Genomic DNA, 19,532 nt, shown 5'->3' on the forward strand with positions numbered 1-19,532 from the left:
GCATCCATGATCAGAACTTGAGTAGTCTTGGTTAAGAGTCCATACTTGTAACCATTATACTCTATCACCTCTCAATAATGAAATATTATCTACCTCATAATGTTATGAGAATTAAAGTGTCTAGCACACAGTAATAGCGCAATAAAGGTTTTGTTGTTAGAGGTCTTCTGATAATCAATTTCAATTTACTGAACATTTATATTATAAATTATTTAGAAATTATCACTATAGTATAGAAAATATTTCCCTAAAGAGAATTTTTGTTTGTTTGTTTTTTAAAGAACAAAGTTGAAAGATTCACATTTACTAATTTTAAAACTTACTATAAAGCTAGAGTGGTTAAAATAGCATGGTACTGACACGCTTATAAGACCAATGGAAGTGAACTGAGACTTCCGAACTAGATCCTCATGTCTATGACCTCATTTTTTGACAAGACGGCTCACTTGGAAAAGAATAGTCTCTTCAACAAATGGTACTAGGAAAACTAGATATCCATATGCAAAAGAATGAAGATGGACCCCTCCCTCATACCATACACAAAAATTAACACAAAATGGATCAAAGACCTAAATATAAGAACTAGGATAAAAAAAAACTCCTAGAAGAAAACGTATAGTAGTTTCTTTTGGAGCTTGTGTTAGGCAATGGTTTCTTAGACTTTACATCGTAAGAGCAAGTAACAAAAGAAAAAAAGAAAGATAAATCTCGCGTCATCAAAATTTAACACTTTTGTGAACCAAAGGACTTCATTACTAAAGTAAAAAGACAACCTGCAGAATAGGAGAAAATATTTGGAAACCGCATATCCAATAAGGGTTTAATATCCACAATTTATTTTAAAAATCCTATAACTCAACAACAAAAGGAAAACAACCTAATTAGAAAACAGAAGACTTGAGTACACATTTCTTTCTCCAAAGGAGATGTACAAATGGCTAAAAAGCACGAGAAGATGCTCAACAAAATTAGCTACGAGAGAAATACAAATCAAAATCGCAATGAATTACCATTTCACACCCTCTAGAATGGCTAGTATTAAAAAGATGGCTGACTGCTGGTGGGAATGTAAAATGGTGTAGCTGCTATGGAAAATAAGTTTGGTGGTTCCTCAGAAAGTTAGTACAGAACTACCTATAGGATTTGGCATTCCCACTTCTACATATACACCCATAAGAACTAAAAGTAGGCACTTGAATAGATATTTGCACACTATTATTGATAGGGACATTATTCACAATTGCCAAAAGATGGAAGCAATCGAAGTGTCCATCAATATGTGAATGGATAAACAAAATGTGGTAAGTGAAATGAGACACAAAGGGACAAATTTTGTAATGATCTCATTGATATGAAATAGAATAAGCAAATTCATAGAGTCAGAAAAGAGAATTTGGGTTAGCAGGGGCTCAGGTGGGGGTAGGGAGTGGATAATTAATTCTTCATTGGTGCAGGGTTTCTGTTTGGGGTGATGCAAAAGTTTTGGTAATGGATGGTAGTAATGGTAACATAACATTATAAATGTAATTAACAGCACTGAATTATATACTTGAATGTGGCTAAAAGGGGAAATTTTAGGTGGTATATATTGTTGCTAGAATAAAAATGTAAAAAACAAGAACTACCATAGGACTGTACAACTCAAACAGTGAATCTTAATGTAATACTATGTACTGTACCTAATAGTACAGTCTATGAATATTTTCTCATCAATTCTAACAAAAATACCATATTAATGCAAAATGTTAAAAATGGAAGAGGGTATACAGGAACTCTGCATTTTGCACATGATCTTTCTGTAAAGCTACAACTTCTCTAACTAAAAAAAAAAGATTTTTTTTTCTCTAATGCTGGAAATCAACTTTTAATTAAGGGTAATAAAGCACTCATCATAAACTTCTGCAGTCTGGAATTGTTGAGGCTCTTATAAGCTTGACCTGGGAATGGGAATTTGAGCTACCTTAAGACAACCATGGGGAGAGTCAGACACAATCATATATATGAGTCTAAAGTGTAAAGGAGAGACCTGGGCTGAAAATACAAACTTACAAATCTTCTATATACAGGTGCAATTAATTATCCAGGGAAAGCATATATAGAGTAAGAAGATAAAAGAGCCTAAGACTAAACCTTGAGGAGTCCAAACATTTAGCAATCCAAAAGAGCAGCAACATTCCTAAGGGAGAGAGAAAAGCAATAGCCATTAAGCTAGTGTTGTATAAAATATGGCATCCTGGAAGTGAAGAAGAGTGTTTCAAAAGGGAGTAAATGGTCAATAGTGTCAAATGCTGCTGAGAGGTCAGCTAAGATGAAGTCTGAAAAACTACGTCCACTGGATTTAGGAATTTAGAAATGATCAGTAACTTTAGCAGGAGCTATTTCAAAGGAATGGGATTTTATTATTTTACTTTTAGCATAACTATGTATCTTTCTAACAAGAATAGCAAACAAGCATTTGAGATAGTTGATAGTTACATTAGATATCCCTACCCTTAATTCCAGCTCCCATTAATGCCTAGATCTACCAAGGGTATTATTGGGAAGGATTCCACAATGAATCTGATTTAATGGAATTTTCCTGATTGCAAGTTAAGCATTGTATTAGGCAATAGGAAAACTAATATTCAATTTCTGCCCTTAAGAAACCTATCTAAGACAATTTAATGACAATATTAAGTGGAAAAGTACTGACAGATAAGTCTTGGCCCAATGAAAGGAAAGAATACTCATGACTGTTCAGGGACTGGGGCGAGGCCTCTTTGATAAGAACAACATTCACTCCTTCTCCACTTTCTGGGCAGCTCCTATGTGCCCTGTACACCAGATCCTGGGAACACAAAGACAACTGGCTTAAGATACTGTACCCATGTGGCTTACCATTTAGTGAAGTATCAAATAGGATGTGACAAGTGCTGTAACAGAAGGTATTAACCAAATGTTAGGGGAGTACAGAAGACTGAGACTTTATCTGGTGAAGTTGCAGAAGTTTATGAAGTGATCTTCATGATGGGTTTTGAAAGACAAAAAAGCCTCAGCCAAGGAAGTTTTTTCCAGGCAATAGCATAAGCAAAGGCCCCAAACTGTTCTGACAACAGTAAGAATTTCAGTATGACTCAAGCACAAGACATGAAGGAAAGTACAAGGAGAAGAAGCTAGATAGGTGAGGGCAAACTATTTAAGGGTTTTACAAGCCAAGACAGAGTCTGGAATAGACCTTATAGGAAATGGGGAAACCAGAGTAGGGGATTGACATAGCTACATTTATTTTTCAGATTCTCAAACTTTACAAACTAAACTCATGATTCCATCCCTTGCTCCAACCTGTGCTATTCTTAGTCTTTTCTTTTTCAGTTAATGGTACCACTATCAATCCAGTAGTTGCTCATATGAGAATTCTGGGAGTCCTCTTAATACTTTCTTCTCCCTCACTTTCCATATCCTATTTGTCCTGCACTTTGTCCTGTCATTTCACCTCTAAAATATACTAAACACCCACCTCAGGGTCTTTGCTCATGCGATACTGTCAGCCCAAAACAATACTTCTGCTCTTTACCTAGCCAGCGCCTTACCATTCTTAAGATAGCAGCTTAAGTGCCCACTTAGTATAACACTGGTCCACACTCTTGCTCTTTCACAGTACTCTGTTCTGTTCTTCAATGTACTTCCCACAGTTGTATAATATACATGGTATGCATGGTACTTGCATATTTACTTGTTTTTAATATTTATTTTCCTTCCTAGTCTGTGAGTTTCACTAGGGAAGGGACTGTCTCATTTTGTTCTCTCACTCTGTTATACCCACTGCTTGAATGATGCCTTATACATAGTAAGCATTTAAGAAATACTGGTTTAAACAAAAATAATTTTTAGGAAAATAACTTTCAAAGAGGTATGGAGGATGTGTGATACAAGAAAGAAGATATGAAGAAGCAGAGAGATCAGATAAAAACAGCAATAGTAAAAGAGGAAGAAGAGCTGACTTAAGACAGAGGCAGTCTTAGAAGATAGAGGAAAAACAGAATTTGAATAATCAAGGCAGAAATGGCAGGTTCTGGACTTGGGAATGGAAATAGCAAAACATTAATTTTCATCAAAACTGCAGAAGACAGACACATGGAAAGAAAAATAAAGAGGTCCTTTTGAGTATGGTAAGTTCAAAGAATTTGGGTAAATATGTCTACTTTGCAGTTAAAAATTCAGGTATAGCATATAGGATGAAGGTCTTAGCTAGAGATAGATCTTCCTTCTCTCTCTTTTTCAGATGCATAGCCTGGGAAGGGAACTTCCTTCTCTTCTTTCTCCTTCTACCACCTCAAATCAGGAAATCAGTAAGTATTAAAATCAATAAGCATTAATTAAATAGTTTTCAATTACTTTATGCTTGACAGTGTGCTGAGGACTTTATATATTATCACTATTCCCTTCAACAACCTTACTAGATGGGTATTAAGAACCTTGAAAGATTAAGTCAACTGAGCCAACTATCCAAGGTAACAGAGTTAATAATCAGTGGTGGGAGGATTAAAATTCAGTTTTCTTCAAATCAAAATCTCTTTTTATACCACTCTGCCTCTAACTGCAGTAACCTCCTGTGAGGTTAGTTTTGGTAAGGGGAAAATGGAAAACTAATGAAGTTGTCAGACTGACAGAATTGGTCTAAGAACAATAGGCATCAGCAAGATGAAAGAATAAGTTTAATAGTGCTGTGGAAGAGTTTGGAGAGAAAGAAATAGAGTTAAGACTTCAAGACCCTTTAAGCCAAAAGGAACCTTGGAAATTACCTTTTATACTCTTAAATTTAAAATCTGGTCCACAGCCCACAGTAGCAGTATCACATGGGAACTTATTAAAAATGCAAAATCTCAAGCTCCACCCAACCTTACTGAATCAGAATGGGCATTTTAACATGATCCCTAACTAGTTCATATAACACATTAAAATTTGAGAAGCACTGGTCTAATACCATTATATAGATGAAGACACTAACAAGTTTAAAAAGTAGTTTGTCAAGCTGGAAACTCAGGTATACATATATCTGGTCTAAGAAAGGCAGAAGACACGAGGGGCAATTTGCTTGTACAAACAGGTCCATGCCCATTTTCTTTCACTAAAAATCTTTTCTTAACACCAAAGCCCTTTGAGATTCTATTCTTTATTGAAATCTTCTCTCTTTAAAAAAAGATAAGTGAACAGAGTTCAAAGATTTCTTTAGAAATATTAAGGGTCTTAAATGACCCAGGTCAGAACTGAATTTAAATGAAGATATCACTAAGCATTTTGTCTATTTCCACTTAATCTTGAATTTTAATTGCACCCATGGATTTTCTTCAATCATTTCTTTATTAATTTTATTTACAAATACTCCATAACCCACCAAACATACTCCCCAATCATTTGTTTTTAATATTACTACATGCAACATGAACACGTTACCCCTGACTACAAAGAATTCTTCTTAAATTCATATGGTAAGTTTCAACTTTTAATGCCTCATGGTAAGACAAGGTGAAGACTAAGAAAAGAGAGAAAGACTCTATAGGTACATTATTTAAAGTCATGGAATTGTAGCACTGAAAGAGAACTCAGAAAGCTATACATAGATATTTCATGTAAAATACCAACCATACAGCTGCTGACAAAGCTCTATCAAAAAGCAGCCTGAAGCTGTTTTTGGGTCAGCCATTAGCTGCATCTGCCATGGGTTTTAATGAGGAATGGTAGCCTAAGTGCTATAGAGTTGATGAGTCTGTAGAGATAAGGAAGCTAAAGTCCAGAAAGGTTAAGTGAAATAAAAGAGGTCACATGGACAACTCTAGGTCTCCTGAATTCTGCTATAGTTGTTTTTTAATCCTGTATGATGTTTTTCATCTCTGAAAAAATTTATTCAATGAAAACTTAAAAATACTTTTCATGTAACAGTCAATAAAAATCAAACCAATTAAAATTTAACTGGGACTTCTGGGAAGATGGCAGAATAGGATAGGCTGAGTTCACCCCTGCTCCATGGAACAGCTAAAGAAGTCACAGAAAAATTACTAGGACAGCAGTTCTAGGGTGTGAGTGACCTGAGAGGGTCTTCAACACTATACAGGGAGGTACTGGGTAAAAAAACTGAGGAATTGGAATTCAGAGAATGGGGTGAGGGGGCTCGGTCATGACTCCACCAGAGACACGAGGCCGTGCCCAGGAAAGCGCCTGATTCTGCAGCTAGTTTGGGAAATTAGCCCCCTTAGCTCTGCAGCCCAGGGCTCCCATGGGGAACCCAGAAGCCAGCAAACTTACTTTCCCTGTTCACAGAGACCGTTCAGCTTGTTCACAAGCTCCCCTTTCAATACGGAGCCCAGGAGCCCTCAGGAGTGCATGGAAGGGGAGGTGGGGACAAGGAAGCAAGCCATGCTGCGCCCCATGCTCTGCGCCTGTGTACTGCCACTTGCGCCTTACCCCTTATGTCTGTGCCCCACTCTGTGCTGTGCCCCACCTAACTGGCAGGCATTTACAGGTTGGCTGTGGACAGGGATAGCTGAAATATGCTGTCCTATAGTCCAAGGACATTCCAACCAGGAGCCTAGGGGCCAGCAGACTAATAGGACCCACAAGGGGAAATTCCACTCTGGTGCACACTGCCCATCCTGCACACCCGGGATTGGCAGCTTTCAGTGCTCACCGGGACCAGGAGACCCAGCTGCGGGTCTCCATCTAGCTCACCCAGCTGCCTTCATGAGGGAGAAGCAGGCCAGAAGGGAAGAGGAGGCCCAAGCATGCCATCTGCTGGGAAGAAACAGAAAGCGCAGTCTGGAAAACTAGCTTCAAACAGATACTCAAGTACAGTTACATTGCCTGCATGAGGTTCAAGCCTGGGTTTGGGAAATTACTGACAAACCAAGTGCAAAAGGAGCCTCTTAAGGCAACCCCAAGCAAATACAAAACCTTAGACGACTGAGGGAAGTCAAATTAACCCTATCAAGATAATCATATGCCTCAAAGCCAACAGAAAATCACAACGCTTATAAAGATGCAGGCAGATATAGCCCAGTCAAATGGCCAAATTAAAACATCAGAGGAGGCACAGAATTTGGAACAACTAATCAAAGATGTTCATATAAAACTCCTAAATAAATTCAAAGGGTTGGCTAATTACATAAAAGAGATCAAGAAGACTCTAAAAGAGCATAAGGAAGAATTTGAAAGAGTAAATAGAAAAACAGCAGATATCACAAAGATGAAAGATACTGTGGATCAAATTAAAAGTATACTAGGACACACAAAAGCAAATATGAAGAGACAGAAGAAAGAATAAGTGAACTGAATGACAGGACAACTGAATTCAAATGCATAAAAGCACAAATGGCAAAAAAGACGGGAAAATTTGAATTGGACCTGAGGGAAATGGTGTACAACACGAAGTGCACAAACAAGAATTATCAGTGTCCCAGAAGGAGAAGAGAAGAGAAGAGAAAAGGGCTGGGAAGATGAGGTAGGGAGATAATGGGGGAGAACTTCCAACACTTATAAAAGAAATAAATATGCAAACTGAAGCCCAATGTACCCCAAATAAAATAAATGCAAATAGACCTATTCCAAGACACATACTAATCAGTCTGTCAAATGCTGAAGAGAAGTAGAAAGTCCTGTAAGCAGCAAGAGAAAAATGACTCACCACATACACAAGAGAAATCCCATAAGACTGAGTTCAGACTACTCAACAGGGACCATGGGAGCGAGATAGCAATGGTATGATACATTTAAGATCCTGAAAGAGAAAGACTTCCGGCCAAGAATTCTTTATCCAGCTAAGCTGTCCTTCAAAAGTAGGGAGAGATTAAAATTTTCACAGAAGAAGGGTGAGAGAATTTGTCAACACGAGACCTGTCCTTTAAAAAATACTAGAGGGGGGCGGGCCATGGTGGCCCAGCAGGTAGGAATGCTAGTCTGTGATGCCAGAGGACCCGGGTTCGTTGCTTGTTTGTGATGCCAGAGGACCCAGGTTCATTTTCCGGTGCCTGCCCATGTAAAAACAAACAAACAAAAAAACAAAAAAACTAGAGAGAGTTCTGTTGTCTTTTAAAAAAAAAAGGCAAGTCTGGAGGAGTGCACAGAATTGAAGAGTACTAGTAAGAGTAACTTAAAGGATAAAAAGATAGAGAGCATTAAGAATATATAGATCTGACAAATAAAAACCAAAGGATAAGATGGTAGACTCAAGAAATGTCTTTACAGTAATAACTCTGAATTTTACTGGACTAAACTCCCAATTAAAAGATACAGGTTGGCAGCATGGATTAAGATACATGATCCATCCATCTGCTGCTTACAAGAGACTCATTAGACCCAAGGACACAAAGAAACTAAAAATGAAAGGATGGAAAAAGACGTTCCATGCAAGCCATAAACAAAAGAAAGCAGGGGTAGCTATAACTAATATCAGAGAAATAGACTTTAAACGTAAAGACATCATAAGAGACAAGGAAGGTCACTACATGTTAATAAAGGGAACAATTCACCAAGAAGAAATAAGAATCATAAATGTTGATAGTCCAATCAAGGAGCTCTGAAGTACATAAGGCAAACTGAAGGAAGCAATAGATGTTTCAACAATAATAGTGAGAGACTTCAATACATCACTCTCCTCTATAGATAGAACAAACAGACAGAAGGTCAAAAAGAAAACAGATAACTTAAACAGTTAGATAAAATGAATTAGACCTAACTGACATAGACAGATCAATCCACGGCAAAACAGGCTACATATTCTTTTCTAGTGCTCACAGAATGGGACAGATCATATCCTGGAGCATAAAACAGGTCTTTATAAATTTACAAAGATAGAAATTATTCAAAGCACTTTCTATGATCACAATGGAATAAAGCTGGAAACCAATAATCACCAAAGAATCAGAATTTTCACAAATATATGGAGATTAAATAACACTCTTAAACAATGAGAGCAACAAAGAAGAAACTGCTAGAGAAATTGTTAAATATATGGAGATGAATGAAAATACAATATATCAGAACTTATGGGATGTGGTAAAGGCAATGCTGAGGGAAATTTATTGCCTGAAATGCCCATATTAAAAAATAAGAAAGAGCAAAAATCTAGGACTTAACTTCTCACCTGGAAGAACTAGAGAAAGAACAGGAATGCGACAAGGACTCCCTCTATTACCACTATTATTCAACACTGTACTAGAAGTTCTAGCTAGAGTAATCAGGCAGGAAAAAGAAATAAAAGGCATTCAAATTGGAAAAGAAGAAGTAAAACTTTCATTATTTGCAAGATATGATACTATCCTTGGAAAATCCTGAAAAATCTACAACAAAGCTTCTGGAGCCAATAAAAAATTCAGCAAAGTGGCAGGATATAAGATTAATGTGAAAAAAACCAGTAGTGTTTCTATATACAAACAATGAACTAATTGAAGAGACAATTAAGGAAAAAATTCCATTCAAAATGGCAACTAAAAGACTCAAGTATCTAGGGAAAAACTTAACCAGGAATGTAAAGGACCTGTACACAGAAAACTACAAAACACTGCTAAAAGAAATCAAAGAAGATCTAAATAGGTAGAAAGATATTTCCTGCTCATGGACAGGAAGCTTAAAGGTAGTTTAGATGTCAATTCTACACAAATTTGATCTACAAATTCAATGCAATACCCATCAAAATTCCAATAACCTACTGTGAAGACTTGGAAAAGTTAATTATCAAATTCATTTGGGAGGCAAAGAGATGTCGAAAACCTATAAGTATCCTAAAAACGAACGAAAAGGGAGGGCTAACCCTTCCTGATTTTAAAGCTTATTATAAAGCCACAGTGGTCAAAACAGCATGGTATTGGCACAAAGATATAAGTATTGACCAATGGAATCAAATCAGAGACTGATCACCTAATCTATGGTCAATTGATCTTCAGTAAGGTCCCCCAAACCTTACTTAACTGAACTGAGAGAGAATAGTTTTTTCAATAAACGGACATGGGAGAATTGGATATCAGCAGACAAAAGAATGAAAGAGGACCCTCACTTGACACCCTATACAAAAATTAACTTAAAGTGGGTTAAAGACCTAAATATAAATCACTACCATAAAACTCCTAGAAGAAAATACAGGGAAACATCTTAAAGATCTAGTAACAGGAGGTATAGTTTCTTAAACTTTACACCCAAAGCACAAGCACGAAAGAAAAAGATATATAGGGGGCGGGCCACAGTGGCTCAGCAGGTAGAGTTCTCGCCTGCTGTGCCGGAGACACAGGTTCGATTCCTGGTGCCTGCCCATGCGGAAAAAAAAAAAGAGAAGATATATAGGAATGCCTCAAAATCAAATGCTCCTGTGCCTCAAAGGACTTTGTCAAAAAGGTGAAGAGGCAGCCAACTGAATGGGAGAAAATATTCAGAAGTCTTATATTGGATAAAGGTTTGATACCCTATATACATAAAGAAATAATGCAACTCAACAACAAAAGAACAAACAACCCAATTATAAAATGAGCTAAAGATATGAATAGACATTTTTCCAAAGAGCAAATACAGATGGCTAAAAAGCAAATGTAGAGATGTGCATTTTCATTAGCTATAAAGGAACTGCGGATCAAGACTACAATGAGATATCACCTCACACCTATAAGAAGGGCTGTCTTTCTGTAGCTGCATAATATTTCATCAACTGTGCATACCACAAATTTGATGTGGAAATTACAAATGTTGGAGAAGATGTGGATAAACTGGAGCACTTATTTCCTGCTGACAGGAATGTATAATGGTATAGCTGCTGTGGACGACAGCCTGGCAGTTCCATAGAATACTAAATATTGAGTTGCCCTACAACCCAGCAATACCACTGCTCGGTATATAACCAGAAAAGGTGAAAGCAGGGACACAAACACATTTGCATATCAATGCTTATAGCAGCATTAGTCACAATTGCCAAAAGATGGAAACAATCCAAGTGCCCAGCAACAAACAAGTGGATACACAAAATGTGGTAGGTACATGCAGTGGAATATTATGCAACAGTAAGACAAAATGAGGTCCTGAAGCATATGACACAGATGAACCCTGTGGACATAATGCTGAGTCTAATAAGCCAGACACAAAAGATAGATACTGTATGATTTCACTATCATAACCTTGGTAAAGGTAAAATCAGAAACTTATAGTGTAGAATAAAGGGATCCACAGAAGCAAGAGATATATGGAAGCTAGAGATGGGTGAATAGTTGGCTAATGAGTTTGAACTTAAATATAAAGGAATGGATAGAAACGAAGGTAGTTCATTAGTGGGTTTATAAGTAATACTGCCATATTGAAGGTAAACATGATTGAAAGGGGTTGTACAAAACCATATATCCCAGCAATTAACAATACAAATATAACTGAGTTCTTGCATGAACTACTTCAAAGGTATGAATCTTGTACAGAGTCAATAATAAAGGAGGATGGGGGGAAACTACTATTGCATGCCATGGCCTGCATTTACAGGAAGACATCAACAGTACCATGGCAATACTAGGGGTAAATAATTGAGGGAATGACTAGAGTTAAGGGGAATTTTGAACTTTCTATTTGGTGAAGGTGTGTTTATCAGTTACTATTCTCTTTGCAGTAATGAAAATTGTCCAAAATTGAGTACTGATGATTGTACAACTAAGTGAGGATAATGTGAGACATGGATTGTTTACTTTGGACATTATCCATTATGCCCAAAGATAGAGGTGACTGAACTTTACACTGATTGAGAAGTAGAATGGTGAACTGTGGTATACACATTTGATGAAATATTGTGCAGCTATAGAAACAATGAAGTCATGAGGCAAGCAATGAGGTGAATGAACCTTGGGGACATTATGTGGTGCAAAATAAGCCAGAAACTAAAGAACAAACATTGTTTGATCTCTCTTAGAAAATACCTATAAGAAAATTGAGGCTTAGAGTGTAAGCTGTTATAGCAGTTAAATTTAGGCTGGAGCTGTAAATGTTATTTCTAGCTTCTGAGTTGCTACACTATATATGGATAACCTGGTATCCCCCTGGAACTCTGGCTACCTGTGTGACATCTAAAACTTCAGAGACAATGAAGCCGATATGGTTGGAACTAAGGTAAATCAGAATATGGGGCAAGGATGACATTGTCTATATTTTAGAACTTCACCTATAGTATGAGACCAAAGGAAGAGAGGTTTATTTTGTTCAAAACTTAATTTTTCTAACTCACGCTGTCTGGATATCTCATTTAAACAACTCAAACACATGGAGCCCAGAATGGGAATGAAGGCTTATAATTCTATATAGCTTAATGTAATACCTGGATACATCCCAGAGTATGTTCAACAGATAATTAAAAACTATTGGCAAAGTCCCTTGAAGGACTGGAGTAAAAATATGGAACTATTAAGCTTTACCACTGGGGAAATCCCTGATACTGTCTCAAACATTAGGGACTCCCAAGTCAACAGGCCAAGCCCTTGATCTTGAGGCTTGCGTTTATGAAGCTTGTTTCTGTAGCAAAGAAGCTCAGCCTACCTATAGTTATTTCTAAGAGTTACTTTCAGAAAACCTCTTTTGTTACTCAGATGTGGCTTCTCTCTCTTTAAGCTCAACTCTCAAGGAAAATCATTATCCTCTCCCCTATGTGGGACATGACATCCAGGAGTGAAAGTCTACCAGGCAACGTGGGAAAAGACTCTCAGGGATGAGCCTGGCCCTGGCACTGTTGGATCACCCACATCTTCTTGACTAAAAGGGTGAAAAGAAATGTAACAAAATAAGGTATCAGTGGCTAAGAGAGGTCAAATACAGTCTAGAGGCTATTCTTGAGGCTACTCTTATGTAAGCTCCAGCTAGATATTGCTAATCACCACAGTTTGCCAACCCCCAACTAAAATCATTCCTGTTAACCCTAAAGAACACCTAGGGCTCTATCTGAGATTCCACAAAAGTTTCAGACACCAAGATAACTTTCCAGAAACCTACAACCTCCAGATGGTTCCTAGGTCAGATAAGTCCTGGAATTCAGAGAGGCCAACCTCTCCAAGAACATCAACTAGTTCCATACCCCTAACCCATACTATTGACACCTCTTTCCAACATGAAAAAGTTAGAATGGGCATAGCCCTAAGGTTTGAAGAAGGATGAAAAGAGAATGAGGAATTGTAACAGAGAAGATAGGATTTAACAAATCAGTATGACTGATAAATTATACTGATATTCCTTTTAGTCTCTCATGTCTTGGAGCAGCTAGAAGGAAAACCCAAAAACTGTAGAGCTGTAACCTATACCAAACTCTGGAATCTGTTCTATAACTACTTGTTACAATGTACTTCGAAATTCATTGCTTTTTTGTATATATGTTATATTCCACTATAAACAATGTTTTAAAGCAATTTATACTGGGAATAAATACCTCCAAATGTAAAAGTCCTATAATAATTGCATATAAGCACGTTCAAATATTTAAATGAAACCCACAATCTCTAGGTTATATCATTGTGATCCATGAATGATCTCTGACTCAGACTGTTTTCTGGCAATTTTACTTTATGGTGAGTTTTTCCATATGACAATTCTTCTTTAGAAGTTTACCCATGATGACTCAGGGCACTTAGATGTTATGTAGGAGCTTTCAATTTAAGAGTGGGAAGAAAATCTGAGGGGGCCTACTGAATCATTAACAGCCTACTCAGTTCTGAAGCCTAGCAAATCCTCTCTGGAAGCCATTTTAAAGACAGTTTTAGGAGGCAAATTCTGGCTAAAGCCTTAAAAAAATGGTCTTTAAGACAACTATAAGCAAATAAATTCAGCCATACCATTTCTAAAAAGATGAAACCAAGAAAAGATTATTTTTTTGTTGTTGTTGAATAAGTGTAAAGTGATAATTCTTTTAAAATGTCTTCTATCACTGAAGTCACAATTCTTGATGTGCAGGTTAAGAGCCCACCTCAAAATTCATCACAGCTCCTTTGGTGAATTGATATGACCAGCTCAGAAAAGAAATCACTCTCTTTTAAATGAAAATTACAGCAATAAAATAAGTAAATGTAAGACGTTTTCAGGTCATGAAAGTCTGCCTATAGGACTATGGTTTCTAACTAAAACCAGCCACTAATTTACATAAGACACATTTTCTCATGAATGATAACTAGTTTTGTAACATAGATGTTTTGGTTTTTTAAGTATGCAGTGAGAAATAATTTGAAGAAAAATCCATAATGATAAGTAGTCTAAAATTTTATAAAATTGGCTTTTACTGCTTCCAATACATGCTGTTCATTAAATCTGGCATAAACTCAGAGGAACATGAAGTACTGTAGTAGTATCTGCCAAGAACCGGGAATACAGCAATAAAGTTTTGAAGAACCAACAAAGCACCTCCAACTGTTTTCACTTCTTGTTAAAAAATGGAATTACACTTAACTTCACTTTCAACAGATTAAGTCAACTGATATGTTGAGAACTTCAGTGAGCAACTACCCACTAGCAAAAAGTCAGGGTCAATCATGTTAACCTAGATTGAATTAGGGCCTTTCCTAATAACTCATTTATATGGAAGAAAGACGTTATTTACTTTTCTTAACACATTACTGACCTTTTTATCTTTTCTTCTTGTCTGTCAAAAGAGCCACAAAAGAAGTCCAGAGATATTTTTTCCCCAAGCTTTACCGCTTTTGATTAACTATTATAAGAGTAATAATGAAGTCCTAATTATATGACAATTTCTGAAAAGACAACAAACACCAAGAGCTGAAACTAGCATTTTAAATTCTGGTAGGCTATTAATTATATCACTTTGCTAGCTTAGGTATAAATTTTGGATGTAGGCAGGATTTCAAATCAAGGAGTTTATTACTGTTTCTTACATTATTCAGTTAAAAATTACCGTATCCTACAGGTCAAACAGTTACCTCTTAGGCCCTGTTGACAGAGTCTACCATCTTTACCAGAAGACACACACCAAAAAAGGCCAGGAAAGATAAAGAAAAGACAATAGGCAAGGCACACACACAAAAAAGTAAGTGGAGCATTTGACATCTACATGTTACTTTTTTAAGGCTCAAATTCATTCCAAGTTCACTTTATAAATATAAAAAAGGCAGACAAATGGAAATCACTATGGAAAAGCAAAGGATATGGCTAAAGCCAATGAACAGTAAAGACAGCAAGAGCCAGACTGATGAAGAGATTCAAAATGAGAGAAGCTGATGGAATTATCAGTAGCTTGCAATGAATAAGCTGAAAAGAATAAACTGGAACCTGTGTGACAAAAAGTTCAATTTAGATTGAACTTTCAAACAATTATCAATTACTGTTAATCATTATTATTAGTAGTAATTCCAAAATTAAATATAGGCTTTATCATGGTCATTAACTCAACATGAAAAATAAGATGTTCTTTTGGAAAGCAACCTCTTTTCTTTAAGTAGATGCTATATTATTATTACTATTCTCTACTTAATTTATACATTTGTATCTTAGCTCATTAGGTTATGGATACTTAAGTAGATTAGGTCAAGGATACTTAGATAGAATATAAATCTACCATAGTATTAATTAAGATCTTGTACCATGGGCACAAGAATTATGCATGGTCATGTTTACTATTTTGGAAGAGCCAACTTTTAAATTCCTTCCTTCTCTTGCTTCCTTCCATTCCCCTCTTTTTCTTCCTCCTCTGTCATAAACAAAAATTTGTTTATTCCACAAAAATGGAAACAAAAAACATATTCATAATATTACCACTAAACCAAATCAACAGACTGAAAACTATTTCTAAATTAAACCACACTTCAGTATGGTCACCGTCATAACAGATTTTCAAAGTCCTTTATGAAAAACTACTATCACTTTATTTTACAGATGAATCCAACATAGTTTGTTCAAGACTTTCAGAGTTAATGGAAAGCCCAAGAATTAAATTATGAGCTCTGTGTTCCATGCTAATGAGGTAGTGTTTAAAGCATGTTAAATAATCCAGTCTAGCACAGATCCTGATAGTATATGCAGTATATGAAAAAAAGGTCCGGCTCTATCTATATCTATTCATATTTATATCAAAGGGACAAAAATTCTGAGTGAATTAAAGAATTAGATTCTAAATAACTTACTAAAAAAGTTTAAAATAGGAAGTTTGTTAAAGAATTACTTCTAAAGTTATATACCTACACTCTTAGCAGTTATGGCACCATTTACTGTATAATAAAAGTTCACAAACTCTACTTAATCTCATTAAATTCTTCATATTATTAGTTAAAATACAAAAGGAACATTGTGCCCCATTACACATAATTAACTAGATAAAAGAATGGTTTTCTTTATTCAATGTTATCAGTAAAGAAAAATCATTGAAACAAGTCTGGTTTTTCAGGTTGGAATAAAGCAATGTATCAATCATTCAAAGCTATTTAACTCTACATGCGTACTGCCCTATAATGAGAAGGTAAAAAGAATTAAAAGATCCATATTTATGGGGTATTTGTGGCTTTCAAACATTTGGATGAGAGCAATTTTTTCTATAAGTTTAATAATAAAGATAAAAAGCATTTCTTTATGGGAAATATGCATATTTTGGAAACAACTACTAAAATGAGAAATGAAGTATGAATACAAGGAGAAGACTTGTGAGCCACATTTATCTCTGATACAAAAATGTGTTACAGTCTCAGTTCCCTAAGTGCATGTCATAGCAACAAGAAGATACACAATTTTACTACAATATAGATGCCTTCTCTTCAGTCTTGAATGCATGATATAAAGAAACTTATCTGCAATGACTATTTTGAGTTATTAAGTATTAAGAAATGTACAGGGTCTTGTGCTGGTTATCCAAGTGAGTATAATCTCTTCCATAAGACTTACTCTGAGAGGATATGCCCTTATTCCAAATGATGCTACAGTTGCACAGAACATTAAAACTTCTCTTTAGTCCATGGGTCGATAAGATTTTTGGAAATAGCCTGAAGTTATTTCCTATATTCTGTCAAAATCTTTTCTGAGTCATATCTGAAAAATAAAATGAGCTATCATGAGGCTCACACCTCCTTTTCCCTTGAAAACAAGGAGGAAATATAAAGTGATTAGAAATTTTCATGTGTGGTTCTTAAACGTAGATGGCAATTAAAAAATAAGTTTCAAAAATACTCTGAGTAATGCTAGGGTTGTTAGTGTTTAAGTGTACAGCTTCTAGGTTGACTAAAGAAGAACACTTATTTTAGATAAATATATAAAATAAATAACCTTCCTTTAAAGCAAGAATGGACAACCAGGCCCTATACTATCTGGTCTCCTCTACCCTTCCTTTCTTTCCTGACTCCATCTTCTGCTACTTTATAACTCACTCTAATTCAGATACATTGGTCTCCTTGTAGTCTTGCATTCTAAACATGCTCCTACTCAGTCCTGTTGTACTTTTTGTTGCTGCTGCCAGGAATCTTTTGCCCCAATATTATCTGCAATGTTTGTTCCCTCAACTCCTTCAGGTATTTACCCAAATATCTATTACCCTCTCAATGAGGTCTTTTATGATTACTCTTCAAAACTGCACTCTCTCCCTATCCCATATTCACATCTTTATTTCCCCTTTTCTGCTTTATTTCTTTGTATGTATGTGTCAAACTGTTTTTCATGGATAACCTCAAACACACAAAAGTAAAGAGAATATAATGAAACCCCACACATTCTTCAACAATTTTTTCTATATGGCTAATCTTATTTCATCTATACTCCTCTTCCCTCCAAATTCTTTTAAAGCAAAAATCCAGATATGGTATCGTATCATTTAAAAAAGTTCATTAAATATCTCTAAAATGTACGAACTCTTTTTTTAAAAGCAATAATTCATTACCACACCTAAAAATTAGAATTCCTTTTCATCAAACATCCAGTCAGTGTCCAAATTTTCCATGAATGTCTTTTTTACAATTAGTTTGTGCAAATCAGATCCAACTAAGTAAGGTTCATATATTGCATTTGGTTGATACACCTCAAGTTTCTTTTAATCTTATACCCTCAACCCCTTACTATTTCTTATTTGAATAAACCAGGCTATTTGTCCTTAACACAAGAAATGTTTTATTTATTCTGTTTACTGTCTGTGTATTGTTGTTAGAATGTAAGCACTATGAAGGCAGAGGTTTTAGTTTGTGTGATATTAGCACTTAGCCTAGTGCCTGATACCTAAAAGGATCTAATAAATACAAAATCAATATCTGGCACTATGCCAAAAGCCCACTGTCCACAGGATAGCAAAAAACAGCTAATTGCAGTCCAAACTAGGCCTCTCAGTTTTCTAAACATAGTACTCTGGGCAGATACTAACAAGATACCCACAGGTGGTACCCACAGTGAAATCTACTTGCTATTCCTGCTTTAGCCTTCTGCAAAAAGAAAAGTGTACTTCTATCTTCAAATATGTCAATGCACCTTGATTTTGATATTTAGCATGATGAGTTACTAACTGTATTTCTTGTCAAATACGTTTAAACACTTCTTTGCTTATTTTAGAAAGTTTAGAGGAAAAGCAAACTGAAGCCAAAAAAAAATAGGAAAAGGAATTACAGAAGATGTTGGGAAACTGAGAGTACTACATATTTTTAGAATTAGCAACTTCCCAAGATATTTCTTTGTAAAATAAAAATTAGACATAAATTACTGGAAAAGGAAGTAAATTACATGAGTATTGAAAAAAAAACCTAATTTTTTAAACCACACAAATGTTTAAGATCAACTGGGAGATGATGATAGATGTTAGGATTCTCCCCATTTATAGACACCAGTAACATATTTTTCTGTAAATGGTATTTTGAGATGTATTACAGGGGTGACACAAGGAGTAGTATGTAGAACTGTTCTCTGAAATGGAGTTTATTTGGCAAAAAATAATCTAAAACATTTTGTAAAATAGCCTAAAAAGTAGGTCTTTTTAGAATTATGTATAATTCATTTTTCTTAAGTAATTTGATGAAGCTCTTTTCTTCAAGTATATTTCTGAAAGGCAGCTATGCTAATTGGAAGACTCCAATGAGATGTTCATATGTTTACATTAAAATGAGAAATTCCCTGACATTTAATTCAAGAAATTTTTTGCTTTCCCTTTATTATTTGTAAATTCACTCAGCAATAACAGCAAAAAATTATTTAGGACCCAATAGGTATAGAATGTTAGGCAATTATTTTCAGCCTATAGAAGGAAAAAATATTCGAATAAGTTATCTATTTGAAACAATATGAAGAAAAGATAGTGGCAGAACTTGAAATCCTATCCAAATCTTTTAGTAGTCAATATTTGTCTTGAGGCTCCCACACATTAGTCCAGGACTAGTTTAAGGTACAGGTCAACTTTAAACAGAAAACAACAACTCCCATCATCACTATCAAAAATGTAAAAAAAAAAAGACTTCAAAACCCAAATCCCTTGAAAGAATGACTTCTATTTACTTCTCTGTGATATATTTAGAGGGGAAAAGATGGATAGAAATCTATAAACAGAAAGTGCTAAGAGGAAGTCACTGTTTATAGACTTAAGCAAAAATTCTATCCCT

At 35.6% G+C, this 19,532-nt stretch overlaps 1 protein-coding gene and 1 long non-coding RNA gene across 5 annotated transcripts in view; one reads left to right on the forward strand and one right to left on the reverse strand.

The window, feature by feature from the left end:
• LOC143660900 (uncharacterized) overlaps positions 1-4,351 on the forward strand; it is a 32,113-nt gene extending 27,762 nt beyond the window's left edge. Inside the window, exon 4 of the long non-coding RNA XR_013164301.1 lies at positions 4,262-4,351. This is a non-coding gene — a long non-coding RNA (uncharacterized LOC143660900). The remainder of the gene's footprint in view (positions 1-4,261) is intronic.
• Positions 1-19,532, reverse strand: part of PELI1 (pellino E3 ubiquitin protein ligase 1) — a 68,462-nt gene that overhangs the window by 45,613 nt on the left and 3,317 nt on the right. The window contains exon 2 of one of the 4 annotated variants that reach the window (XM_077134383.1): positions 16,852-16,995. The exons of 2 other annotated variants lie outside the window; for them this stretch is intronic. The gene's annotated coding sequence lies outside the window, so the exon portion shown is untranslated. Of the gene's footprint in view, positions 1-323; positions 8,029-16,851; positions 16,996-19,532 lie in introns of those variants that run through there. One more of the 4 variants, XM_077134386.1, reaches the window with a different exon arrangement.

The sequence above is a fragment of the Tamandua tetradactyla genome, chromosome 17 (assembly GCF_023851605.1).
Source record: "Tamandua tetradactyla isolate mTamTet1 chromosome 17, mTamTet1.pri, whole genome shotgun sequence".
Taxonomy (NCBI): domain Eukaryota; kingdom Metazoa; phylum Chordata; class Mammalia; order Pilosa; family Myrmecophagidae; genus Tamandua; species Tamandua tetradactyla.